Raw genomic sequence first — 11,160 nt, 5'->3', positions numbered from 1 at the left:
TTTGGTTAGGAAATCGTAGGATGGGCCTCGAGTCGTGTTTTAGGTTCCTTTGGCCGTCTTCCGACTCGACACGTTTACTACGATTTCTTTTGATAAAGAACGAACTTTCCGCGGTTTCTAATCCGCGAAGTTTGATCAATGAGTTAGAATAGCGGAAAACATGGACTGAGCTTGCTACGGTCTTCGGGAGATAGCATTTGAAGGCTTGACGAGAACGCATGGATTGGTGTCGTATCGATGTTCTCGGAAGAGCTCAGTCGCTGGAAAGATAACGCGGCGGCCGTAGCGTTCAAAAACGGCGGAGATGCGGGGCCATAGCATCGGATAAAAATGGCAGGGTAAGTTTTGAGGCGCCGGTAAGATTGAGTCACGCCGAGTCTTGGCGGGAAGGGGTCGTAATACACTGCAAAGGCGGTCCACACCCGAGGAACTGGGGACGGGCCTACCAGGGCAGGCGACTTCACAGGAAGCAGCAAGAAAAGGGGAGGAATGGTCCGCTTGAGCTGTGTAGGTCCTAAAGTTCTAGGATGATTGGAGTCTTAATTAATAAACCGAATTTTATGAATTGAGTGATGACTGAGTTCATTACATTACGTGATATTTTGAAATGAAACCTTAGTAACTAGCTAATAAGTTGCATCGAACTGGGTGTAGTTACTAGACAGTTAACGTTTCGCATTGAGCCGTATAGAGGCTCATGGGGGAGACTGGTCTAGAATCGCTTCACTGAGTAATCATACTCACCCCTCTTTTCCCTCTCCCATTTTGCAGAACTATAAGTGGAAATGTCGACGGTAAAGAAGGAAATGCACCTGAAACTCATGGGACCAGTAACGGGACACACGGAGATGTCGGGAAAGTAGACATGTGTGTCCTCAACCCCGCGCCCAGGAACCCCGGTCGGAAATGGGGAAGGGGCGGGTGTTTCAATTGGTATCAGAGCCAGGTTAAGGTCCCTTAATACTAACTTAAGGGATCAGCGTTTCCGCCATCGTTCATTTTTCTCTTATGGTTCTGTTGGACCCGTTGTAGTCAGTGTTGAAGGAGAATTCAAACAGCTCAGAGTCTCCGGCCAAGATCAGATCAACCAAAAAGTCCTCGTACCGCGGTGTAGTGGAGTTTTAGAGGTCAGGAATGGGTAACAAGGAGTTGTAAGACAAGTATACAGAGGGATTAGTCGCCTAGCATGGCAAGCTAAGGGGGAATGGAAACTCGGACATACGAGCTGGAGGGAAATGTCTCGCCGGCAACACCACCCCACGCCGGGCCGGAAATGCCGGGGAAGGAGGGTCGGACGCGAGGCGGAGGCGTGCGCGGCTTCACGGAAGGGATAATTCCTGCAAAGAAATAGCATAGTGTCATTTAGATATCACAGTGAAGCTTGTTCTCCAGTATTAAAAAAAAAAAAAAAAAACATGGGCGCGGGCCCCACCACCTTGGCGTGGGGCCACCGCCGACGAGGGAGGAGCAAAACTGGGGCGGCCAAGGGACGGTCGGATGGACAGAAGAAGGGAAACCGATTTCAGATTGTGAGGATCAAGCTAAGGATCATCTTGGGGTAAAAAGGATGATGGAGGGTCACTGTGGAGCAAAATACGAAATGCTAATAAGGATATGGGATCTTCATAGGGTAAAAAGGCTGATGGTAATAAGGATCATCGTGGGGTAAAAAGGATCATCTCGGGGCAAAAAGGGATGATAAGAACCACACCGGGGATATTATTCATGGAATGTTAAAGCAGCACTAATTTTGAGAAATGATTGAAAACTGCCATCTATGCATGACTACTATTATGTTCTGATCAGATCTTTGTTTTTACGCTGCAGGATGTCTTCACCAGTGCATCACGAGCTCGGAGAAAGACGCATGCGCTATGGACCAAAAGGGACAAGGGCGTACGCCCGCAAGCCCTATTGTGACGCATGGGGTGATATGGTACCTGCACTCTTCCCAGACGAAGAGGAAATGGATTTCGCGGAGCAGCCGAACGCCCCCATCCAGGAGATGACCGTGAGGTGTCGGATTTTGATGCCCCATTTCCAGCGGGCAGCCGAGTACAGGCGATTGTACCAGGGTCAGGGGACTTTCCAGTTTGCACCTGAAGTTGACATGACACCGCCCACAAGGGGCCGAGGGCGCCCAAGGAAGACGGGGTCGACCAGGGAAGGTCTTGGACCGATTAGGATGGAGGACAGTGTACCAACGAGGAAACGTGGACGCCCAAGGAAGATTCCGAGCATTGATGCAGAGAGTCTGAGGAGCATAACCGGAGTATGTTTGTGTGGAACACTGATGCATGTAAAGCAAGGACCGCGCTCAGTCCGGGAGTACACAGAGGAATTCTTGGAGTCAGCCAAAAGATGCAAGCCCAAGTCAGCGGAGGATTGGTGTCGGTGCTATAAGGCAGGACTCCGCGAGAAGATTCGGGGCAAGCTGATTGGTGTGTTGGAACCATGGGAATTCGCCTTGGTGAACCGGATGGCCGATCACACACGTCGAGTCATGCATACCGTTCCTGATCGTTGAGTGGCTTTTGCGGGTTAGATTGATCCGTATGTCTCCTCCTTCTAGCGCCATACTGTGGGAACCGAAATTCGCACTGTCGATTTCCGTTTAAATAAGGAAACTAGGAAACCCCTAATTTCCCAGAGGACCCGAATATCTGCTAATTACCACACGTCAAGCAATCAGAACACGAGAATAACAACGATAAAGTATAAGAAATCGAAAAAGAGAGCAAAGAAGATCTTATTCCGAATTTGCGTATGAGCGTTTACAACAAGGTATAAGCCTGGGCTCGAGAGCTGTCGGCGAGATTCCTAGTTCTAGCAACCCTAAGTCGGCTAAACCTAATTGAGTCGCAGGTCGAAATAACAAAAACGGAAAAATGCCTAAATCGCTCTAAGTGCTAAGTTTGCTCTGAAAAAGTTCTTTCCCATGCTCCTCGCCTAGGACTCCTTATATACTAGCTCCAAGGTCGGTTTACGCTTTTACTCTTCTGCCCTTAAGCCGTCATAGCATAAAAATGAAAATATTCCATTTTCCCGATCTTCACAATTATCTTCAAAACTTATGTATTTATCCGCGGAAACTTGACATTTATCCTTCCTTGTGGGCCAAGCGTAAACCATGCTGTGGTTTACGGGCTTTTGGTTTGGAAATCGTAGGATGGGCCTCGAGTCGTGTTTTAGGTTCCTTTGGCCGTCTTCCGACTCGACACGTTTACTACGATTTCTTTTGATAAAGAACGAACTTTCCGCGGTTTCTAATCCGCGAAGTTTGATCAATGAGTTAGAATAGCGGAAAACATGGACTGAGCTTGCTACGGTCTTCGGGAGATAGCATTTGAAGGCTTGACGAGAACGCATGGATTGGTGTCGTATCGATGTTCTCGGAAGAGCTCAGTCGCTACGTAGCGACCGAACTTTGGCTCGAGCCCCGTCGCTACGTAGCGACCGAGCGGGACGATCGCTACGTAGCGACCGAGCGGGACGATCGCTCGGTCGCTACGTAGCGACCGAGCGAGACGGATACTCGGTCACTACGTAGCGACCAAGCTTGGCTCGGGCTCGGTCGCTACGTAGCGACCGGGCGGGACGGATGTTCGGTCGCTGTGTAACGACCTATTTCGAGCTTTCGTCGGACGTCTCGATTCATTCTTCCGTAAAGCTTTTTCGTAAAAAAGAATCTATTTCGAAAAGTACTCATAGGAGAAATTCTAATTATCTTCCACGGACGTTTTGAATGTTAAATTTGTCGCAACTGTTTTTGACCCCAACAAGGTTGTTAGCTCATACTGCCTAAGAACGCTCATACTGATTAAGGACAGTAAATGGACTGCTTGTGTTGATTGAATGATGAGTGATTGATTGGTCGATGATCTATTCTTCATTGTGGTTGAAAGCTAGGATGCTTAGAAAGAATTAACGGTAGGTTAATAGAAAATGTTAACCGGTTGATTAGATGAATGATAGGACATCCGTGAAATGGTTGTTTACTGAATTGAGTATGACACCGAGAACGGGTGGCGTCTAAAAAGGAAAGTATAAAAGAGTCTAAAGAATAAGGAAAAGGAAATGATAAGAAAAAGGAAAAAAGAATGAATGATTAGTAAAATTACGCGGGAAGGGTTGGATAAATTACCCGGGGAAGGTGGGATAAATTACCCGGGGAGGGTGGAAAGAAAGATAACGCGGCGGCCGTAGCGTTCAAAAACGGCGGAGATGCGGGGCCATAGCATCGGATAAAAATGGCAGGGTAAGTTTTGAGGCGCCGGTAAGATTGAGTCACGCCGAGTCTTGGCGGGAAGGGGTCGTAATACACTGCAAAGGCGGTCCACACCCGAGGAACTGGGGACGGGCCTACCAGGGCAGGCGACTTCACAGGAAGCAGCAAGAAAAGGGGAGGAATGGTCCGCTTGAGCTGTGTAGGTCCTAAAGTTCTAGGATGATTGGAGTCTTAATTAATAAACCGAATTTTATGAATTGAGTGATGACTGAGTTCATTACATTGCGTGATATTTTGAAATGAAACCTTAGTAACTAGCTAATAAGTTGCATCGAACTGGGTGTAGTTACTAGACAGTTAACGTTTCGCATTGAGCCGTATAGAGGCTCATGGGGGAGACTGGTCTAGAATCGCTTCACTGAGTAATCATACTCACCCCTCTTTTCCCTCTCCCATTTTGCAGAACTATAAGTGGAAATGTCGACGGTAAAGAAGGAAATGCACCTGAAACTCATGGGACCAGTAACGGGACACACGGAGATGTCGGGAAAGTAGACATGTGTGTCCTCAACCCCGCGCCCAGGAACCCCGGTCGGAAATGGGGAAGGGGCGGGTGTTTCAATTGGTATCAGAGCCAGGTTAAGGTCCCTTAATACTAACTTAAGGGATCAGCGTTTCCGCCATCGTTCATTTTTCTCTTATGGTTCTGTTGGACCCGTTGTAGTCAGTGTTGAAGGAGAATTCAAACAGCTCAGAGTCTCCGGCCAAGATCAGATCAACCAAAAAGTCCTCGTACCGCGGTGTAGTGGAGTTTTAGAGGTCAGGAATGGGTAACAAGGAGTTGTAAGACAAGTATACAGAGGGATTAGTCGCCTAGCATGGCAAGCTAAGGGGGAATGGAAACTCGGACATACGAGCTGGAGGGAAATGTCTCGCCGGCAACACCACCCCACGCCGGGCCGGAAATGCCGGGGAAGGAGGGTCGGACGCGAGGCGGAGGCGTGCGCGGCTTCACGGAAGGGATAATTCCTGCAAAGAAATAGCATAGTGTCATTTAGATATCACAGTGAAGCTTGTTCTCCAGTATTAAAAAAAAAAAAAAAAATATGGGCGCGGGCCCCACCACCTTGGCGTGGGCCCACCGCCGACGAGAGAGGAGCAAAACTGGGGCGACCAAGGGACGGTCGGATGGACAGAAGAAGGGAAACCGATTTCAGATTGTGAGGATCAAGCTAAGGATCATCTTGGGGTAAAAAGGATGATGGAGGGTCACTGTGGAGCAAAATACGAAATGCTAATAAGGATATGGGATCTTCATAGGGTAAAAAGGCTGATGGTAATAAGGATCATCGTGGGGTAAAAAGGATCATCTCGGGGCAAAAAGGGATGATAAGAACCACACCGGGGATATTATTCATGGAATGTTAAAGCAGCACTAATTTTCAGAAATGATTGAAAACTGCCATCTATGCATGACTACTATTATGTTCTGATCAGATCTTTGTTTTTACGCTGCAGGATGTCTTCACCAGTGCATCACGAGCTCGGAGAAAGACGCATGCGCTATGGACCAAAAGGGACAAGGGCGTACGCCCGCAAGCCCTATTGTGACGCTTGGGTGATATGGTACCTGCACTCTTCCCAGACGAAGAGGAAATGGATTTCGCGGAGCAGCCGAACGCCCCCATCCAGGAGATGACCGTGAGGTGTCGGATTTTGATGCCCCATTTCCAGCGGGCAGCCGAGTACAGGCGATTGTACCAGGGTCAGGGGACTTTCCAGTTTGCACCTGAAGTTGACATGACACCGCCCACAAGGGGCCGAGGGCGCCCAAGGAAGACGGGGTCGACCAGGGAAGGTCTTGGACCGATTAGGATGGAGGACAGTGTACCAACGAGGAAACGTGGACGCCCAAGGAAGATTCCGAGCATTGATGCAGAGAGTCTGAGGAGCATAACCGGAGTATGTTTGTGTGGAACACTGATGCATGTAAAGCAAGGACCGCGCTCAGTCCGGGAGTACACAGAGGAATTCTTGGAGTCAGCCAAAAGATGCAAGCCCAAGTCAGCGGAGGATTGGTGCCGGTGCTATAAGGCAGGACTCCGCGAGAAGATTCGGGGCAAACTGATTGGTGTGTTGGAACCATGGGAATTCGCCTTGGTGAACCGGATGGCCGATCAGGCGATGGAAGTCAGGCGATGGAGGCTGAACGGACACTTACTCGTCGGGTCGTTGCCATCTCGAGCTCTGAGGAAGACGTAGAAGTGGAAGAGGATCCATCGGAGGACTCAGAGTGGGAAGAGGAGCCGGCGTCGTCGACCGGGAGTGGCCACGTGGCTGGTCCTAAGCCGGAAAGGGAGCAGAAGTCTCCAGTTCGAAGTGGCTAGTTGTGATTCTTGAGTCAGCTAGTAGGAGTAGGACACGGTTTTTCTTCTTCTCATAATGGTTTTAGCTTTTCATTTCTTGTTATAAGGATATTCGCGGATTTTGGCGATACCTTGGGACCTATTTATTGTTGTAGTCCTACTCCATTTCATTTATTAAATTCATTGTTGGTTTTAAATGATCTTGAGCAAGTAGGACGTCTTTTGCGTGCTTCCCTTGATTGTGTTTGGAAACTCACCCTAGTTTTGGGATGTTAAGTTCGAACTGAAGATTTGGAATTCGGGACGAATTCCGAATAAGAGGGGGAGAATTGTAACACCCCAAAACCAGCCCAAATTTTTTTTAAAAGTCTAATGGGTTCTCTACATCCCAACTAGAAAACCCTAGGGTTTCCCCTCCTCTCCCCTTATAAAAGCAAGCTCCCACCTCCTTTGCCTCTCATCAGAAGTTTAGAAGCGAAGCCCTGCAGAGAATTCCCGGAGACCGGAAACCCTAGCCGTCGATCCGTTTTTCTCTCTCTCTCCGCACCGACTCTCTCTCCTCTCTCTCTCTCTCTCTCTCCACCGCGCCGCCTCTCATCTCTCTTTCTCTCCTCACTGCGCCTCCTTCTCTCCTCTCTCTCTCTCTACGCTGCCTCTCTCTCTCCTCGCCGTGAGCAGCCGTGAGTGGTGGTGGTAGCTGTGTGGTGTCGTTGACCTCAGATCTCATCTCACTTGCATCTCAGATCCAGATCTAGGCTAAGGTGAGGTGTTCTATCCAGATCTTGTTCATGTACTTCTATATTGTTGAATGAGGAATTAAGATGGTTTATATCCTGATTGATGTTAGGTTGTTAGATCATACTGCATAAGAACGCTCATACTGATTAAGGACAGTAAATGGACTGCTTGTGTTGATTGAATGATGAGTGATGGATTGGTCGATGATCTATTCTTGATTGTGGTTGAAAGCTAGGATGCTTAGAAAGATTTAAAGGTAGGTTAATAGAAAACGTTAACCGGTTGATTAGATAAATGATAGGACATCCGTGAAATGGTTGTTTACAGAATTGAGTGTGACACCGAGAATGGGTGGCGTCAAAAAAGGAAAGTATAAAAGAGTCTAAAGAATAAGGAAAAGGAAATGATAAGAAAAAGGAAAGAAGAATGAATGATTAGTAAAATTACCCGGGAGGGTGGGATAAATTACCTGGGGAGGGTGGAAAGAAAGATAACGCGGCGGCCGTAGCGTTCAAAAATGGCGGAGATGCGGGGCCATAGCATCGGATAAAAATGGCAGGGTAAGTTTAGAGGCGCCGGTAAGATTGAGTCACGCCGAGTCTTGGCGGGAAGGGGTCGTAATACACTGCAAAGGCGGTCCGCACCTGTTGCGGGCACAGAAACCGTACCTGAACCGAAGCTCAGTCAGATAAGCAACAACTGCCACAACTGCCTCAATAGAGCTACCCGCGACCAAGGGTAATTCAAAGAAGTGCATCTCAACCACCAGAAGGAATTTTGGCATGAAACCAATATTACAAGACGACCAGCTCAACCATTCATCACTGAAGCTTGGAATTACAAGAAAATATTCACGGAGGAAGAAGTTATGAATTTTACAAGTTGGAGGTTTCCCAGCCCATCCGTTTGCGAGTATTGGCCCTTAGAAGAGAAAATCAGCCAAACCAAGAAGCGGCCCGGGCCAAAATAAATTATGGATCTCAAGAGGGATCTTTTGTGGATCCAACAAGCCAAGAATCAGGAGAAAAGTCCCAGTGAAGTTGAAGATATAACCATTTTCCCAGAACCGGTTATAAGGAGCCAAGTATGGAAAGATTGTGAAATCAATTCGGTCAACAATCTCCAAACCAAGATTACTCAACCAAGGAATCTTCCACACGATCCAAGACATCCAGAGGACACATCCCACGATCCAGAAGAGCCTTACATGATTTTACCATACACCGGCAAGCATGGGAATAAGAAGATCTTCATTTCGGGTAACTTGACTTTTTCAGTTTCATTCTTGCTTGGAGGAGTTAAGGACCAACGGCTCTTTCCCTTTGAACCAGAAGATACCAAGTTCAATATGAGTTTATTCAACAACCAGAGACCCTTATTTCGTGGATACAAAACCAAGATTTCAAGATACAAGATCAGACCTTCCAAATGGCTGCAAATCAGCCTAACGGCTAGTCTATTGAAGACAAAGACCATCAGCTTTATTTTCTTGTATTTTCTTTCCTTTTCTAGAGTATTAGAACGTTGTATTTGAGACCAGGTCGAGCCTATATAAGCTCAGGTCATAGTTCATTGTTAGACACCCTTGATCATTTTTAAAGTAATAAGAAATTGATTTCAGTTAAAACAAAGTTGTGTATTCTTTGTTGTTCTTTCTCTAGTTCTTTGTGTGTGATTCACTAAGTCCTGAAGAAGCCACGTCCAGAGAGCCTTGTGTGATTCAAGACCATCTGTTCGTCCATTGATTGAGAGAGTCAATCCATATCCATCTATCCACTCCATCCATCGATCCAGCTTGGAAGAGATACATATCAAGCAAGCCGGATTCCATCTTCAGTCATCGAACCAACCACTAATCCTTGTTGAGAGAGACACACGTCCAGTAACAAAGATCCCATCATCCATCTTTCTATCCTTCTTATTTGATTTGTTTTCCATTTCCCACTACAAGAAAACAGCGTAATTCTGATGGACATTCTGACGGAAAATGAGATCCTCGGAATATTCCGACGAATTTCCGAGGAAATTCCAAGGAAAACCAAAATTTCGGTTTCCTCGGCATTTCCTCGGAATATACCGATGAAATACCGAGGAAATAATATTCCTCCGAAAACACCGACGAATATCCGAGGATATATTATAGCCGCTACAGAGCCCTTGGGGGATTTTAAAAATTCCGAGGAAATTCCGAGGGATAATAGGATTTAGGTATTTCCTCGGAATAGTCCGAGACTTTTCCGAGGAAGTAGAGTTTATAAACCGAAAACAACGTTTTGCGGTTTGAATAACACTTATATAACCTTTATTAAGTGTCTTAGACTGATTATGAAGTCAAAAATTTGTTTCTTACCCTATAATAAACACTTTTCCGATTGTATGAACGAAATCCCCACAACATAAGAGAAACACTTATACACTTTAATGAACGGTAAAGGGAATACTTACAATTCGTTTTGAAATTTTGTTATTTCATGGTTTATGATCATCTATACAAAGATTCCTCAATGGTATGCATTGCATTTGTATAAGAAATGATATAGGGCAAAAAAAAATTGATGTTTTGAAACCCCAAACATGTGTTCCTCGGAATTTCCTCGGAATATTCTGAGACTTTTCCGAGGAAGTAGGGTTTATAAACCGAAAACAACGTTTTGCGGTTTGAATAACACTTATATAACCTTTATTAAGTGTCTTAGACTGATTATGAAGTCAAAAATTTGTTTCTTACCCTATAATAAACACTTTTCCGATTGTATGAACGAAATCCCCACAACATAAGAGAAACACTTATACACTTTAATGAACGGTAAAGGGAATACTTACAATTCGTTTTGAAATTTTGTTATTTCATGGTTTATGATCATCTATACAAAGATTCCTCAATGGTATGCATTGCATTTGTATAAGAAATGATATAGGACAAAAAAAATTGATGTTTTGAAACTCCAAACATGTGTTCCTCGGAATTTCCTCGGAATATTCCGAGAAAATTCCGAGGAACACTTGTTTTTCCTCAGAATTTCCTCGGAATATTCCGAGGAACACTTGTTTTTCCTCAGAATTAAATTCCGAGGAACACTTGTTTTTCCTCGGAATTTCCTCGGAATATTCTGAGGCTTTTCCAAGGAAGTAGGGTTTTTAAACCGAAAACAACGTTTTGCAGTTTGAATAACACTTATATAACCCTTATTAAGTGTCTTAGACTGATTATAAAGTCAAAAATTTGTTTCTTACCCTATAATAAACACTTTTCCGATTGTATGAACGAAATCCCCACAACATAAGAGAAACACTTATACACTTTAATGAACGGTAAAGGGAATATACTTACAATTCGTTTTGAAATTTTGTTATTTCATGGTTTATGATCATCTATACAAAGATTCCTCAATGGTATGCATTGCATTTGTATAAGAAATGATATAGGGCAAAAAAATTTGATGTTTTGAAACCCCAAACATGTTTTCCTCGGAATTTTCTCGGAATATTCCGAGGAAATTCCGATGGATATTTAAGTGGCCGTCGGAATTTCCTCGGAATATTTTCATTTAACCGGGCAAACAAGCCGCCAAATATTTCGCGAAAATTAAAATTGAAAATACCGAGGAAATTCCGACGGATAGTTTCCGTCGGACCCTAGGTTTTATAGACACGAAACACTTCTTCTTCCCCCATTTCTCTCTTCTTCCTCCGGCGATCTCTCTCTTTTTCCGGCGATTTCCCCCTTCTCTCGCGACGATCTCTCCGGCGAATCCTCTCTATTCCTACACAAATCATGTAAGGACCCTATCCCATTCTCTGAGGTTCTATTTTGTTAGGTTTTTAAGT

This window comes from Brassica napus, unplaced genomic scaffold (genome assembly GCF_020379485.1).
Source record: "Brassica napus cultivar Da-Ae unplaced genomic scaffold, Da-Ae ScsIHWf_1825;HRSCAF=2461, whole genome shotgun sequence".
Taxonomy (NCBI): Eukaryota; Viridiplantae; Streptophyta; class Magnoliopsida; order Brassicales; family Brassicaceae; genus Brassica; species Brassica napus.
This window is presented reverse-complemented; position numbering follows the sequence as displayed.